Source organism: Cavia porcellus, unplaced genomic scaffold (genome assembly GCF_034190915.1).
Source record: "Cavia porcellus strain 051 isolate PalLab524CR breed Dunkin Hartley unplaced genomic scaffold, mCavPor4.1 scaffold_5, whole genome shotgun sequence".
Lineage (NCBI taxonomy): Eukaryota > Metazoa > Chordata > Mammalia > Rodentia > Caviidae > Cavia > Cavia porcellus.
The window spans coordinates 39,636,973-39,655,406 of record NW_026947488.1 but is presented as its reverse complement, the minus strand read 5'-3'; the positions used below and the strand labels follow the sequence as shown (position 1 = coordinate 39,655,406).

At 34.5% G+C, this 18,434-nt stretch overlaps 1 protein-coding gene and 1 pseudogene across 3 annotated transcripts in view; one reads left to right on the top strand and one right to left on the bottom strand.

The window, feature by feature from the left end:
- Macrod2 (mono-ADP ribosylhydrolase 2) overlaps positions 1 to 18,434 on the top strand; it is a 1,970,011-nt gene that overhangs the window by 390,052 nt on the left and 1,561,525 nt on the right. The window lies entirely within an intron of this gene.
- Positions 555 to 762, bottom strand: LOC111753508 (U2 spliceosomal RNA; annotated as a pseudogene).

Sequence of the window (18,434 nt, the reverse complement as noted above, 5' to 3'; positions counted from 1 at the left end):
ACAGCAAGATTCAAGATATAGACATTATAAACTTCTATCCCTAATTAGTACAGTTGTAGATTTTTAACTTCAATTACAGTTTCTGCTATTTGGTCAGCAATTGGTTTGGGCCTCTTTGTTTTCTATAAATAAGTGCATTTTACTTTAATGTTGCTGGGAGTAATTTTGCTTTTATATTTACATGGAGGGCAATTTCCTTTGATACCTTTATTTGCTTTATTTTTAGAGATTCTTGACTTTATCTTTTCTTCCTTTTCAAGTTTTTCTGAATGATTGTTTCTGAAGGAGGGCAGTTAATTGTCTTTCACAGGAGTATTTGATTATGGTCTCTATAGTTTCATTTAATTTCTTTAGATTATGTAGCTATTTGGCCTGAGTTCTCCAAGAACTGGTGATATCAAAGTAGAGAGCAAATCCTTGATAAGAGATGTCCTGATTCCTATTGTTCTATGATTGCACTTTTGCAGGCTTCTGGAGGAGACACCAGTAAATCTAGGCATTGCAAAATTCTAATGTCTATTGAAAACCCAGTTTCTTAGAACCATTAAGTAATATGAATTAAACTTGTCTGCAGCTGCTAACAATGTGGAAAAGTGGAAGTGAAAATGCAGATAATCTCTTAAGGAAAGGGTGGATTCTTCTCTGTTTCTACAAAACAAACACATAGATTAAACTTTTTTGAAATAATTCTTTCTAGAAGCCATTTTGAACTGATAAGAACAGATACTACCCTTGATCTCAGGCAAAAGGCCGAGAAGTGATAGAAGCCATTTTGAGATAGAAGTTAATTCTATATAAAAGGGAAAGTTTGGCCTGATCAAATCCCTGTGGATTTATATCCATATTTAATCGGTTTGTCTCCACTTAAGCAAGACTTCAACAGAAAATAAAGATAAATGGAAAATTTGGGTTATAGGTACCTAAAAGAAAGTGTACTGGTCTTTGAGTTAGGAACTCTGAGGATTTTGTTCTCTAAGCTGCCAGTTGTTATATGACTTCATATTACCTGCTTGGGCTTTGGTTTCGTCACATAGGAAATAAAGGCAGTGAGAATTTATTGAATGTCTGTTATGTATTGTTCTTTTTTTCCTTTTCTTTTAAACTGAGAATTAAAAGGCAGAAGGCAAGAAATTGTGAAAAATGTAATCTATAGTAGAGACACTGAGTTTCCAAGAGTTGGAAGTAAATTTATAAAAGTATGCCAATTGTGAAATAGTATATGTTTCCTCCAGAAAGGTTGGGAGTAACTTGAGTTACTTCAGATTGGTTTCCGCTGTTTCTTGAACATTAACTGTAACAAGGGGATGGCTGTCCTCACTGAAGAGAAAGAAAAGCTGGAACTTTTCTGCTTAAAGGTTTTTAGTCTGTGATAGGAGGGGACTGGATTCTCACAGCAGTTAGGACTCAGCTCACTATGCAGGTGGCAGTGCAGTGTGAAGTTTAAGAGCACGAGTTTCACAGGTTAGGTCCTCCTTAGCTTTGCCACATGACTGTAAACAAATACTTAATATCTTTGAGTGAATTAGTTCAGTGTGTGACTGATTATAGCATGTGCCCAATAAAATGGTAGCTGCCATTATTAAGATGGGGTATCTGAACATCTGGAAAAGGGAATCTGAAGAAGTGAGGGAGGGATACACAAAGAAGGTTTGGGAGGCAAATAACAGATTTTTTTTTTCTTTTCAAATTTCCTTTTGAAATTTGAAGCTGGGAAATGAGAGTGGGTGAAAAAATAGGAATTTTTAAATTGATATTTTTCTTCTTGTTCTCATATATCTCATGATCTCATGTTCCCAGGATTTAAAACTCTTAGTTGAGTTCTAGTATACTGTTCAGGTTGAAAAGGTAAATACCTTTGGCTATTATTTTGCATTGTCTATGTGAACCTAACAATGTACTTATGAAAATGCACTTCAAATTGAAAATGACTAGTGTTAGAAATGGATTCCAATAACATTCCAGTTTTAAAGTTCTAAGATTACTGAATTTGTCTGTCAAAGAATTTCGTATTTTCTGATTTGTGAGAAGGTGTGAGATGTTTCCTAGTAGAGAACAGGAGAACCTAGATTTGGATGCTTTGCCATTTACTTGTATATTCAGGCAAACAATTAAATAAACAAACCACAACACTGTCCTCCAGTCTTTTAGTAAGTATCTTCCAGCTGAAAGTAACTATAGTACATAATTATTTCACGTAATTCAGGTCTTTCAATGTGTCTGTACATAAGCTCTGTCATTAATTTTTTATTAGTACATTTTTGTCATACATATTGTTTACTTCTTTTTGTTAAATTGATACATGTACATAACATGTCTTAGTTCTTTTTTATACCCTTTTTCCTGTGCTCTCTTCCCTGTTCCTCCATCTCTTGACCCCCTCCCCCTCTGAGAAAGATTGATCTCCCTACTTTCTTTTACCTATTTTTTATTTTTCTCAGTATTTATAATTTGATTCTCCCATAAAAGAGAAATCATGTGCTATTTAAGCTTGTGTGTCTGACTTATTTCACTTAACATTATGGTCTCAAGGTGCATCCGTTTTCCTTCTTTATGGCAGACTAGCACTCCACTATGTGTAAATACCACATTTTCTTTATCCATCATCTGTCGATGGGCACAAAAACGGCTTCTAAGATTTAGTTATTATGAATTATGCTGATATAGACATGAATATGCATGGATCACTGTAATATGAAAGCTATAGGTCTTAGTTACTTTTCTCTTGTTGCCAAAACAAAATACTCAACATAACACCCAAAGTTAAAATGAGAAGAGTTTATTTAGCTCACAGTTTGTAGAGGTTTCAGTCCATAATCAGATGCTACAAAGTAGGGTAGCATGGCAGAAGAGAAACAGTTGATGGTGGGCAGAAGGTAGCAAAGCAACATGGGATGACCACAGCTCTTTCAACCCTTATATCATAACCAGGCTGCTTAGGTTGGGTAGTAGTCATACCCTTAATCCTAGTTCCCCTGAGCCTAGCATTGCACCATGCATCAACTCCAGTGTCACACACTCTAGATCCAGGCACCTCACCTCTGCATGAGACTTTGGGGGAATATCTAGACACAGCAGTAGGTGTAATATGGAATTTCTAGTTTTAGTTTTTTGAGGAATTATACTGATTCCCATAGCAGTTGTCCTAGTTTACATTCCCACTAACAATGTAAAAGGGTTCTTTTTACCCCCAACCTCAACTCACCAACATTTGTTATTATTTGAGTTCTTAAAGATGACCTTTCTTTTGAGGATAAGATGGAATCTCAATTTTGTTTTGTGTTTCTTATTGATTACGTCTATAAAAGAAACTAGTAGGACAAGATAATCCTCAAAACATCTCCAACTGCACTGTTTTGTGATTTAATCTTAGAACACCCTAAAGTTATTTTAAGTCTTAGAAATAGACTTAATTTTTCTTCCTTTCATCATTATTTATAATAGAATCTTCAAAGTGAAAGCAGAAAGCAGCTCAACCTTGTGGTACTTTAAATGTCTAGTACAAAGATCAATTGAGACTCGTTTGAATGCAAGTGATTGAAAGTCCAAGCCTTACTGTATAATTGCCAGTTGGAATTGATGTGATCATGTAACTAACTGAGAAGTTCAGATATATTGTATAATATAGCTTCAGGTAAAGCTTAGTATGGTGGCTTAAAATATGTCAGCAAGCATATAGCTTTCCTCTGGCTCTTTGTTCTGCCTCTTTCAGTGTTGGCAGAACTTGTTAAGCTGTATACAATGGACTGTTGGCAAGTTTGGGCTTTCCTCATAGGCAGTAGAAATTCCAATATCATATTTCTATAACACAGTATTGGAGGAGAGGTTTCCTCTGTAAGATCCTGCATGAAGCCCTGAGCTTCACTGTTTTCCACTTGCTTAAACTTGATCATGTGCTCATTCCTAAACTTATTACATGGGGATGGGAATATACACTAATGAGTTTATGCACACTACAGGAGCTGTAGATAACGTGAGCCCTGTTGAACAGGGAAAAAAAAAGCAAAATGATGAGACTGTTCATTTGAGAAGGAATGGATGTTGCAGTTAGCTTATTTTTGGAGGCTTTGTCGTGCTGAAACTTAAGCCTGTTTTAGAAATTTATAAACTTGAAACTACTTTTTTTTAAAAGCCAGAATTCTTTTAAAATTTACAAAACACTTTTTAAAATGTTCTATTTATAGACCTTCTGAAATCTAGCCTGTTTTTTTCTTTTTCTTTTTTTCTTTCCTTTTTTTCGATCAACAAGTAGTGATATATGTCAGGACCTAACAGTACTAAATCTTAGCATGAGCCTATGCTACATTAATAAAATATATAGAGAGTACATTCAGCTATCTCAAATCCTGTGAAGTTGGGCCAGATGCTTAATGCACTAGTTAGAAACTGTACCATATCTTTCTGAAGAATTCCAAAGGGTACTGAAGAAATAATTAGATTTTTAGTAGGTCATAGTTTAGAATATAAAAGCTTTCAAAAATACTATATTAGAGTGTTATTCTTTTCTGGTATTTGCATTTTATAACACTTCAGATGTGCCTAAAAATAATCACAAATCCCTTTTAACTCTATTTCCAAAATACTACACTGGAGCAAGATCTCTCATTACAGAACTTGAGAAGGTAATCAAAGCCATATCAAGTGCTTATTTCTCTGCCTGCTTGTACTCTGTTATACCTTTCTTCTTTCTAGCATCCCAGTTAGAATGCTATACTTCCATGGCTTAGGAGAAAGAGGAATTAAAAAGACAAAGAGAAAAGCAAGAAATAGCAATCTTTTAGCCTTACAGGACAGCAAAGAGAAATGGTGATTCAGAATAGGTTAGCATTAGCTCAAAGAAACAGGATAAGGCAGCTGAGGAGTAGGAAAGCGGAAGCCCAGTGGCCCCTAGTTTCTTCTTTGTTCAGAGCCTCCATGCATGGTCATGCAGATGGAGCATTGAAAAATTCCAGCTGATATAGGCCATGCTCCTCTCCTCTTTTCACTACCCTATGCCCTGTTATCCTTCCCTGCTTTGTTTTAAAATGCTCAAAAAAAAAAAAAAAAAAAAAAAACAACCTTTCAAATTAACCTTTAAAAGAATAGAACCTTTAAAAGTATATGGTATCAAACACCTGTAATCCTAGCTATATGTGAGTATAGGTCAGGAGAATTGCAAATTGTGCCAGGCCAGACTCAACAACTTAGTAAGACCCTAAGACCCTATCTTAAAATTTACCAGTGGGGAGGGGTGGATGTAGCTCAGTGCTCCCTGGGTTCAATCTCCATTGCTGCCTAAATAAATAAATAAATAGTAGAGTCTTGGGGCAAGCAGAATAAGTGAATCATCCCTATGATGCTATTTGTTTTTAGGAAAAGAACTTCATTTCTCTAGCTTCCGTTGCCTCATTCACGTTCAGGGATATAGGACCTATCTACTTTTAATGTTACCGACTTCAGATAAAGTGATAAGGTGTTCACTACTGAGAAAACACCAACAAAGACAAACCAAAAAAACAAAACAAAAACACCCTCTGGATGGTGGTGTTTTGTGTTCATAGTAATGAATGGGGCCGGGATCAGTTCAAAAGAGGCCATTGATGGATGTTAAATAGAGCTGTGAGATTAAATGATTTATTTTTGGGAATGAAACAATTTGGGAAATGCTTCTGCTTATTGTCCTGGATGTCCAGGCCTTGAGATCATAGTCACTAACTCTTGATTCTGAGACTTACACAGTAAAGTACAAAAGTCATTATCTTTGGCAATTAGTATAAAACAAAGCTTTGGAGGAATGGCGAATAGTTAGTAAGAGGAGATCAATGTATGTCTGATTATTGAGATGTATATCTATTCAATGGCATATAAGTGGATGTCTCTGCAGCCATGTGATTCTTTCCGCATAGCTACCTATAGTGCAAGATCCTTGTTGCCAAAATCGTACTTACTTACAAATCATCTGATTGTTTTACTACTTCTGGAGTAATGTTGCTAATTTTAGAAACACAACTGGCCTTTCTAAAATTATGTCAAAATTTTTATGCCTCTCACTCCTGTTACTGGCTCTATAATTCTTCTCTTTGAGATAATTTCTTTTTAGAGATTGTGGTTTCTTATAGGCAAGATTACACAGATTATATAAATGGTGAATGAAACAGGCTCAAAGTAGAATCAAAGACTTTTATATTACTTTTGCTTATAAATGGATATGAAAACTGTCCCTCATTGATGCTGTTTATGGGAAATAGATTCACCATAATAATACAGCCCCCCACCCTGACTTAGGAACAGGTGTGAACTGATTATCTGCTACATTTCAAAGGGATAAGGTATTCAATTGATTTGCCATGGGATTACTTAATATTTTATAATATCATCAATTCCAAATAGAAGGTAAGAAATAAATCATGTTTACAGTGGAGAAATTTTCTGTAAAATATAAATGGATATAAATTTTCTGAACATGAATCATGATAAATATGTTATAAATTTATTACATTTGTTTAGTTCATTTTCTAAATTATCAGCCTTAAAATTGTGGAATTTCAAAACATTTTTAATTCTTTAACTAGTTTTTTTTTTTGGCCATTTTTAAGATCTTTTTTTGCTTTATTCACTTTGTTAGTTTGTATATATGCTTAAAATTAAGTTCTACATTTGACAGATTTTGTTAAAAGTACACATGTTGCCAAAATTTATTTGTACTTTGATTTTTATTTTTATCTTAAAAGTTGCTTAGAAAGAGTTGAATTGAAAGAACAATAAAAACAGCAGTTTTTAAAGTTATTACTTTTTATTCGGGCAAAATCTGAGGTGCTTTCTGATAGATTTTAATTCTCATGTTTACGTGGAAGCAGTGTGCTGCCGTCTCAGTTATTTTGATGCAGTCCTTTGTTGTCTTCTGTGGCAGGAGGGGACCAACCTGTCACTGCCAACTCCACAATAATTCTGCGCTCTTCTTCTCTAAGGCAAGTCAGAAATAAGCTTATCAGATCATATCTCTTCGACCAGCAGCAAAACTTGTTGTCTGACCAAAGTGGAAGAAAGGACAAGTAAATTACAAATGTCAAAGATTTGATGCCAAAAATTATAGGCTGATAGTATTTTTTAAGTGTTTCAAAAGTAGGATTTACACATGTTTAAAACATTTGCTTGTATTTTACTTTCTCTAGAATTTTCAGTACAGTAAAATATTAGTTAATGGCCTTACTTGTTTTCTTTTCTTCTTTTTTTTTTGGTACCAGTGAACTCATGAACTTGCACATGCTAGACAAGCACTTGTGCTACTGAACTAAGTCCCTGGCCCTAATGGCTTTCCTTGTATTTTATATGTAGTAATTAAATAAAATCATTAGTATATTAGTATTATCATTATTATTGCTGCCACTGTTGTTATTACCAATCTTTGTTTCGTAAAACAAATCTTTCTACCTTATATTTGTCAGAAGTTATAGAAAACATGTTGCGACCTCTATGCTCTTGGTACAGTTTTCCAACAGGAAGTAGGAATACTTTTAGAAGGTAGAAGTAGCTCTCTGGAAGAGTGTAGAAATCTGTTACTATAAATGTTAAATAATTACAGGGAATTTTGAATCATATTTATACGTTGCATTCTTGGCTATTTCTATTATGAGGTGGTGTTTCTGTAAAAGCAATATTATTTAGTATGGTGAGAATAAAAAGAAAATGATTTTCAGAAGTTAAAGTTATAATCTCTCTATGAAAATTAGACTTGTCCTTTTTTGATATTTGAATTTTAAAATAATCTATCCTTATCATAAAAGGTAATAATCTTGAATACATTGGGGAAAAATGAAGTTTTAATTAAGATTCCATATATAGAAAAAACATAAATATTATAAGATAGGATTATAAGTTTCTTTCTTACTGTTTTTGTTGTAAACTTCCCTGTAAACTTCCTGTTTCACATTCTGCCTTTTCTTTGTGTGTGTGTGTGTGTGTGTGTGTGTGTGATCCTGGTGATAGTACCCAGTACCCAAGGCTTGTGTACTGAGCTTCATGCCTAGCCTGTTTTATTTTTTATTTTCTGTCAAGGTCTTGTTCAATCACTAAATTGTCCCCCAGGCTATGTTCAAACTTGTGATTCTTTTCTGCTTCAGGCTCCCAGAATGCCTACTATGTTCTAAAACCTTTTTCTTTGGCTTCTTTTATCCTACATGCTCTAGTGTGCTTAAGAAAGAACCCTTCAGCAGAGAATGTATGCTGTTATCTCCATTATAATAGAACTGCTATCTATTCATGGCGTAGCAAATGCCAGGTCAAAAAATCGTGCTAGAAACACTAATTATAGTATTAAGGCACCTTTTTGTGGCAGTATCTATAGATATAAGAGAAGCAGATGCTACTTCAATTCACATAGGTCTCAATCTTTAATGTACTTTATCAAGCTCACTAGCTTCTCTTGGCTTAGACTGATTTTTACCACTGTCTAAATAAGTGAATTACTTGGGCATGGGTGATGATATTGCCTGTGTAGTATCTTGCATGAAGATTGATCAAGCAGTGGGTTGATGCCTGGTTTGCTCTGTGTCTTTCCTGAACCAGCTCTCAACAAATGTTTATTGATAGTGAGGTATGTGTCATAAGTTTGGTCACTTTGGGTATATTCCTTGTTTTCCTAAGACTTTGTAACCAATCTTGTGACATTGCTCTATCCACTTATGCATAGATCGTAGGCAAAACCAAATTGTCTCATGACAATCCCCAAATCAGTTCTTGGTTTTTTTGAGATGGGTAGCAACAAATTAACCAGTATACACTGGCTACACAACTGTATTTGTAATGACAAAGACACCAGCTCAGAAGGGAAGGCATTTGAAGAGATAGTAAGGAAAAAATCAGAGACATTGAGATAACAAATAGTGTTGTAGTCAGCAGTTGTACACAGAGAACAACTAGGATTAGGACATGGAGTTTATAATATTTTTATAATGGTCACCGGAAGTTAACAAAGGAGAATGCAGGAAATCTATCCGCAACAGGAAAGACATAGATTATTTAGTCAAGAGCCTAAACCCCACGGCAATGTCCCATATGAGTCCAGATAAAAACCCAGAGCTCAGGACAATCCCTCCCACGAGTCCAACTGGAGGTCCGGAGCCCACAAGAAGGACTCATGCCAGTCTGTTTTACGGATCTGTGCCGGGAAGACCCAAGGGTCAGCGGTGGAAGCCAGAAGGTCTATGCCAGCAGGATGAAGGAGCTGTGCTAGTGGGATGAGGGTTCTATACTGGAGCCGAGAAATCACACTCAAAACAAAGACCAGGACTATTCTGAAAGGCATCACAGCTGTCCTCAGCGACACGGAGGCCCCGAGCTCCTCCGACGACAAGCACAGTCGGGTATGTGCCAGGAAGCAGCAAGCAGCGTGATGTGTTCATCCTGAAGTCCAAGTAGCACATGTCTTCCCCTCCAGAGCCAGGAAGCAATGCTCAACGTGAGGACCAAAGCTTCTCCAGGAGAACCAACAGCTCAGACAGCAACTCGTAGGAGAACCCACAATGCCTCCTTAACGCCTCAACCCTCAATACCTCCCTTCTTCTCCACCTATTTATCCTGGCAACCCTCCTCAGGTGGAGCATCTTCACTCAATGTATGCTGATGTAATCCAGCTGGCATTAAGTTGACCACCAGTTCTCAATCCATAATAAATAGCATGATAATTTGAGATGAAAATAATCTTGATGGGTAGAAATTGAACTGTGTATCCGTTACTATGGTGAGAAAGCACAAGTAAGGAAGAATGAGGGAATTATCTAAGGGCACTGATAGGGCATATTGCCATCAGGCATCTATGTGGTAAGTTTTGGGGAAGGATAGAAGAGTTGAAGAATTAAAGATACTTTAAAGAAGAAAGGAGAAATTCATAAATTCAGGTAACATAATCTCATTGCAGTGAGACTAGAATTCCAGTAATGCTGACTGCATAAAGACCGCAGTAGAAAACTAAGTATAGACTAAAAGAATAAAATTTGGTAGCACAGGAGGAGTAAGGGTACACAGATGTAGAGATGTGCAATGAGTTTAGGGCACTGAGAATTATGACTTAACTATACTCATTCTCTTCCTGGATGCTTCTGTAGAAGAGTTGAGGCTTTCCAAAAGTGCCAGTCCTAAATTTACAGGTGGGTCTGTGGGGTTACTGTGCTATTATCCCTTCTGCATGTAGGCAGGCATCTTTTGACTGAGAATAGGTCTCCTTTATATGACAATTTGCTTTAGCAGGATGAAAATGACATTTGCCAAGAAAGCCATAATTTAGCGATGGTTATTATGGGTGATGTGTGCGTGAGGCCACGTCACAGCCAAATCACCTGCACATCTACTGAGAATATGGGACAGCTTTCCAAGATGTCTGATTTGTATCCAAATTAAAATCTAGGCTAACATTGCAGTGTCGGCAGAGACAACAGAGTCCTCCAACATATGAAACCAGAACAAATGTACAGTTTTAGAATGTAGAATTAAAGTGGTGTGACATTAAAGGATTTGAATTAAGGTAATTTGTATTAGAAAGTACATGACATAAAATGTTAAGAAGGAAGTTGCACTGATTTGAGATATGCCACCTACTAAATGATGTACCTGATCCTAATGTGGATTTCTAGTTATACTTGGTTCTTCTGAGCCACATTCCTTTGACTTGTCCCTTATGAATAATATCCTTTATTAATATACTAACAAACAAATGCATTTCTTCACTCATAAGTTTAGGAAAACCAAGTATTCTATTAGTTTCAATATTTGGTTTTTGATGGAATATGCCATAATTCTATTTTTTCCTCAGTGTCTAACATAGAATGCTTACACATCCTTTGGAAAATGACTATTAAGACAGTTTACAGAATGACTTAAGTAAATTGTATCATCAAGATATAATTATTGTTTTTATGGTTTTTGATTACTAAAATGAGTATTTCTATTAGACTTGTTACGGTCAGTGTTTAAGTCATCCTGTAATCTATCCATAGCCATTAAATGACACTGTAGCCTAAAATTCTATGTTTGTGAGAGACAATTAGAAAATAATGATCATAAGAGAAACATAAAAATAATTTTCTCTTAGAAGGCTGAGGCAGGAGGATTCCTGACTGGGAGCTAGCCTTGACTACATAGTAAGTGCAAGCCTAACCTGTACGTGAGACCCTGACTCAAACAAAGTAACAGCAAGAACAACACAATAATAACAATCTAAATTTCCCTCATAATTGTAAACATTGAGTGGTTTCAAAGATTTATAAGGTCCTAAAAACAAATATTTCCCTTATAAATTAGGAAAGTGCAGTATTTGTTTTTAAATTTTTTCTACTTAAGAAAATTATTAACCTGTCTCTGTGCTATTGATAGTTGCATATCATTAGTAGATAAAATTATTTCTAGCTAAAAAGGTATATTTATTAAACAACATTTCTGAAGTAAAACTGATCATAAAGCTAACATTTAATGAATTCATAATAATGACAAAGATTGTCCAGCAGAAAGGATATACCCTTGTAACCTCTGTTGCTTTATAATAGGGAGTCTTGATCTCATAATTCAAAATAGTTGTATTCTTATTCCAGAAAAGATAGCCAAATTACAAATATGTTGTTAGTTATTACTCATCTATTATAATTACAATTATTTTGAAATTTAATTAACTGAAAAACTGCACTTAATTGTTCCCTGCACAAAGAAGACACAGGAACATTCCTTTTTATTATTTCCCGTTTTTTTAGGTGGGAAATTCTCTGGTTTATATTCCTAAAAGTGGAATTTCTACGTTTTTTTCTCTACTGCAATTTTTTTTCTCAGTTAGGGTGCTTTCAGGCATAAGTAATATACAATGGAATTTAACCTTAAATTAATTTATTACCTCAAATAAAAAGATGGGTAGGAGTTCCACTCTGGACTTGGATACTTATTAACTCAGTGGTTTGCTTTCTTCATTGAAAAGAAATCATTTCTTCACAAGGAATCACATGTAGAAAAAGGAAAGAAAGAAAGAAAAGAAAGAAGGAGGAAAGAAAAAAACCGGGGGCATTGTATCTCTATGTCTTTTTTGAAGGATATAGAGACTTTTCCTAGAAAACTTTCCCCTCCTGACTTTCTTTCATATTGTATTGGATAAAATTGAATCATATGTCAGTTCCTGGGTTAATTATTTACAAGATTCCACGAAACTATGATGACTGGCTAGAGGACAGGGTCAGTTACTCTTGAAGAATGTTAACACCAGGAGAAAGGAGACAGCTGAACAATCGATGTGTTTAAGAAGAAAAATGAGGAAAGTTGATGGAAAGTAGGCATTCAGCAGAAGCTGTTTTCTCCAAAGTGGTTGCTATATTACCGTCAGTGGTATTTGAGTCCTCAGTTGTCCAGAGTTTTGTTTGTTTTTATCTAGTGTAATAAGCATGAAATACTATGCTTTGTTGTGTTCTTTGATATTTTTCTGCTCTTATTGTATTGCGTACCTTTTCAAATATATACAGGTTGTTAGGATTTTCTCAATTTTGAAATGTCTTTGTATGTTCTTTCCTTTGTATTTTGGGTTATCTGTATTTTTCTTTTTAGCAATGTTTTATATAATCTGGATAAGAATTATGTGTCTGTATGTTTGTGTTGGAAGCATCTTTTGTCAGTGTATGTGTTTTACTTTTTGTTTTATTAAAAATTTTTCCATAACTCAGCTTTTTGTCTTGAATCTTCATCAATGAGATCAATTTTCATCAATGTTTTTATGCCAACATCATAAAGATGCTATTCTAAAGTATTCTTTCCTGTTGATTTAAAAAAAATCAAAGTGAATAAAATGTAACAAAATAAAACAGAAATGAAGTCAATCAAAACAGAACATTAAATAAAACAAAATAATAAATTGGAACAAAACCAAACAGTGAAAACAACACTGCATCTTAAAAATGAGACAGAAGGAAATCCCCTGTATTTGCTATTTTGCATACTGCTCTCCTCCTAATGGATGCTCAGAGTACTGGCCTTAGGCCTGCAAAGTCAAGCAAACAGTTACAAACGTGGAGTTGTTTTTGTACCTCCATTGCTATCAACTCTGCCTGTTCTCCAAACCAGCCAGTTGCTTATGGGGGACTCCGGGGCTTCTTGATTCTCAGCCCACATACTGGTTGGCTCATGGGAAGGGCAAAAGGGCTTCTCTCTTCTTAGGCACTGCATGGTTTGTGCAGCTTACAGGAAGGGCTTCTTCTTGTTCTCCTCCTAGACCCAGCATGGTTTCTGCAGACTCACTGGAAGGGTGAACTGGCTTCTGTCTTCCTTGGCCCTGCCTAGTTTGTGTAGCTTTCTTGTTGATTCTTAAGTGTATATCAACCTTTGAATGCCACAAACCAGCCATTTTTAAAGTTATACAAGGACTCTTTCACAGAGTTTAGAATCTATAAGAAAAAAATATTATACTGATGTTAAAGTGTTATTTGCTGATTCATTTTCATTCTTTCACGGGAAATTTTTCAGTCCATGTCATGTTATTATATCACAATAAATGCTAAAACAGAAAAGGGACAGTAGTTATCTAGAGTTATATCATGCATTAAAATAATCTGAGAAATGTAAAGCAATGCCATTTTCAGAATGTGTCCTATTTACTTTGAAAATTAAAGTTTCATCATAATATATAACTTATATAAACATGCATTGGGTTTATTGTTGTCTTTAAGTGAATTTATAAATATTTTTAAAATTTCTCAGTTTTAATTTCTAACATAGAAATCATAGAGAAATATAACTCACATTTTTTAAAAAAAGATCTTTAAGGTCTCAATAATTTTTAAGTATGTAAAAGAGATCCTGAAAGAAAAAAATTGAGAACTACTGCTGTATATGAAGAGTAATTTTTAATTTATACATTTTTTACTTACAACTATGTGCTCAAAAGCTAGAATATTTGCTTTGTTCTTTGGAAAAAATGTTTGGAAGATAAGTTTGTTCCTGTATACATTTATGTAACAGTAAGGTAGAATAACTTGAGTTATCTATCATTTTTATTATCATCTATTGGAGTCATCCACTGGTCTAGTAAATATTATAAAATGACAGAAATAGCTTAAATTCTGATGTCACATTGACCTAGTTTTAGATCCTAACATGGAAACTCTATAGTTGAAGCTAATAAATCAGTCTCTCTATATCTCAGTTTTCCTGAATTCAAATGAAAATAAAAATCTTAATTTCAGCATTTTCATGAAGATTAAATGTACATGATTGGCCTAAAAGGATGCTAAAATATAGTAAGTGCTCAATAAAAGCTGCTATTAGTATATCATTTTATGTTTAATATGTTCTTATATATAAGGTCATTTAAGGTCTCTATTTAGCTAATCAACAAAATTAAAACTACAACATACCACTTATAACCTGTCAAGTAGTATTTTATATTATAACTATAAAAGAATGGAATGAGCATGATTCTGTGACTGAGAGGGTAAAATTGTACTTTTCTAAAAGTATATATCAAAAGCCTCAACAATTCATATATTTCTTTAACTTAGTAGTTTCTGCTCTAGGAAACAATCCTAAGGGAATTTTAACAAAGATATTCACTGCTGAATTATTTGTAAGATGAAAGAATGTACAAGCAACCAGATATCATTAATAAAATATAGATTATGTTTCTGAAGATTTGCTATCATTTATAGTTTCAGTAGTTTTTTGAATGATATAGGAATTTACTGATTCTATAATTGTGAACAAATGAGGAATATACAACTATCTTTTATGATTGTGATAATATTAAAAACAAAACAGTAATAGAAAAAAATAAGGACAATGTTAAAATGCTTATATAGTCTTGTTATGAGGGTTTTTGTTTATATTCAAACTTTCAGTTGTTTTATAATAAATATATATTTTTCAATATGGAAATTGTGTTTAATTTTGGTGAAGAGTTTTTTTTTTTTTTTCTGTTTTTGAGAAACCAGCAGTAAGAAGGGCCTATGTATGAAAATGAAGCTTCTGATCATTGTTGGAGAGGGAGTAGTTACACTGATTATGTGTCATTCTACCTAGGAAGAGAAGAATGTGACCAACTGGGGTCTGGACAGCAGATACCAACTAGCTAAGAACAGCTATTGGAGCCTGATTAAGTGGTTTATAAACCTGACCATTTATTTTTTTAGCCAGATCTTCTATTACATAGTCCAGTTTTGGTACTTGCTAGCTTAATTATTTATAGATATTAGAAATAATATACTGTCCCTGCCATGGAGTAATCATGAGATTGAACTCAATTATTACTTTTAACATTTTTTGTTTTAAAGTCAGGGTCTTGCTATGCAGTTTGGGATGGCCTTGAACTCACTATATCATCCAGATTGGTCTCAAACTTGCAGTAATCCTCTTGGGTTAGCTTCTGGAGTGCAAGTATGTGCAACGATGCCAAATGTACATTTAAAATTCTTACCACAGTATTGCCACATATCTTATTCCTAAAATTTTAAGTATATTAGTTCTTACTATTAACATTTAGTCAGCTGTCTACTGCCTCATAATATAACATCTCAAAATTAGTTCTTTAAAATGACAAAATAACATATTTTGCTGATAAATCTCTAGTTACAGCTCACTTCTGCTCTATGGCATATCAACTGGGTAGTTCACCTGGGAATAGGGATGTATACTTTCAAAATGCCTCAATCATCTGGCTGTTAAATCGATCCTGCCTTCTTTTCTTTTCCAATTAGGATTCTTTATGAACTGTTTCAGTTTCTATACAGCATGATGACTGGGGTCCAAGCATGAGCATCTGAACAGAAATGGGCAGGGATGCATCACGTTTTAAAACCTGTCCTCAGTTGTGACTTAGTGTTTCTTCCCTCACCAATCCATCCAAATTGAAAAGGAGGGAACACAGACATTCACCTTTTCATGAGAGAGATTTCAAAGTCATATTGCAAGATGTGCATGAAGGATGGGGAGTACTGTTGCAGCCTTAGTTGAGAAATACATGTGCCATAATAGCATCAACCTAAAGATAGCACTGGGCTGGGATACAGCTCAGTGGCACAGCAACTGCCTGGCAAGCACAAGGTGCTGAGTTTGATAGCCAGTACCAAAAACAAAACAAAACAAAACATGATATTCTTGACATTCTCATCCATCAACTACAGCAATCTCAACTTCTATAGTAGAACCATCCTAGTACTTTTTACAAAATGCAGATCATGGTGAGATCATGGTGAGATCATGGTGACTCTTCTTTTTAATATTTTTTGCTTTGCATGACATGGATCACATTGATATTAAAAGGGATAATGAAAGGAATAATAGCTGTTGCAGTGTATCTAGACACTCTACATCCTATGAATGTAAGATTTTGATATAGGATTTTTAAGTTGCTGGACATGTTACACTGCTTTTTCAGTTTGGCCGTATTTCTAGTGGCTGTGACCTCTAGAAAGAAAAGAGAACACGATTCTACTCCTAAGTATTGCTAGGTTAAATGGAAGGGTTCATCAGGGCAATGTTTAGTTGCCAAATTCAGCTTATAAATCTGTGAAATGTGGTTCTAACCATCTTATCTTTAGAACTGGGGGTGACAAAAACTGATGAACTGCTGCTGAGTTTTAATGTGAGTGAACTTGGACAGAGAACAATTTCTATTTATTGACTAGGGAAGGCAGGCACTCCACAAGTGTATGAGTACATCTGATATTGACAGTATTCATACAAATAAACTGGCAAATGAAGCCATGCACTTGAGACTGGGAAATGACCAAAGACTGTTTTATCCCCTCAAAAAACTTGGGCTGCTCCTGATCTCACACAAAGCCATGTCTTTGAATTAAACATGCCTTACTCATAAAGAAGCCAGGCCTAGTTCTTTGAAACATTTGACTTATCTTTAGAGCTGTAATTTATTTCTTCCCTTTATTCTCTTCAAAGTGGAAATTGTTCATTTTACAAAGCAAAGACCATTTCAAGTTTGAGAGAAAACCAGAATGAAATATGGAAATAAAAGATCAGTTTCAGAGAAGAACAATGTAACAATTTAGTTTTATGTGAATGTGATATACCGTAAAGTGCCCAGTAGTTAGTAGTGGCCAGAATGTCAGTGGTGAGCTGAACTTCTCAAGTAGATAATCTACTAGTAGCTGGGGACATTTTATGAAGTTGGAGAGTTTTGGCTCAGTATAGTTTTTATTTTTTGAGCAAATATATCTTGAACACTTTAGTTATGTTTACTCATGCAGTTCTCTTAACACCCCTATGAAGGTAGGTAGTAATATGATTACCCCTCTTTTACTGCCAAACGCAAAGTAGTTAAATAGCTTGCCCAAGCACTGACAGCACTGCAGTCAAGCTTCTTACCCAGGCCAGATGTTTTTCTCCATTCCTCTTCATTGCTTTGTTGATGAGTTAATTTTTAAGATTTTGTACTTGGAAATTTTGTGTTAGATGATTTAAAAAATATTTTAGATCACTTAAGGATTTAGCTCAGCAGCACAGTGCCTGCCTAGCAAGCACAAGGTCCTGAGTTCAAGTTTCCGTACCAAAAAAGATCTAGTTCAAGAGAATGTAAGTAGGAATATATGCAAGAGATTCCAAGTTTACATGTAAAAATAATAAGAGCAGTTGTTACTAACAAAATAAAGATAAGTATTGAAGAAGATGGGGAGAAGAGACAACTTTTACACTGTTGATAGAAATACAAATTATAGCTATTATGGAAACTGGTGCGTAAGTTCATCAAAAACTAAAATTAGAACCACTGTGTGACCCATAATTCCACTACTAAGTATGTATGCAAAGGATATGAAATCACATGTCCAAGAGATAACTACACTGTTGTGTTCATTGCAGCACTGTTTACAGTAGCTAAGATATGGAATCAACTTGTACCAATCCATGGATGAATGGATAATGAAAATCTGCTACCTATATCAAATGAAATACCTTAAACTGTTTAGCTTTTTAAAAAAAAGCCCTGTCATTTGTGAAGTGAATGAACCCATAAAACATTATTTGAATAAAACAAGCCAATTACAGAAAGACAAGTCCTGCCTAATCTCATTCAAAGGTAGAATCTAAAAAGTTGAATTCAGAGAAGCAAGGAGTAGACAGGTAATAAACAGGTGATTCGAGGGGATGAGGACCTATTGGTCAAAGGAAAGAAAATTTCAATTAGAAGTAAAGAGTAAGTTCAAGAGATCCCTTGTATAACGTGGCGACTATACTTAATAACAATGTACTATTTACTTAAAAATTTCTGAGAGTAGATTTCAAGTGTTCTAACCACAAAAGATAAGTGAGGTAATGAATTAATTATTTCAATGTAGTCATCCCACAAGATGTACATACTTTAAAATGTTATACATGATAAATATATATATATATATACATAGAAAATTTATATTTGTCAATTAAAAAAACAAGGGCAAGATAAGTTTCAGGGAGATTAGGCAGTAAATTATTACATTTTGGATTTATTG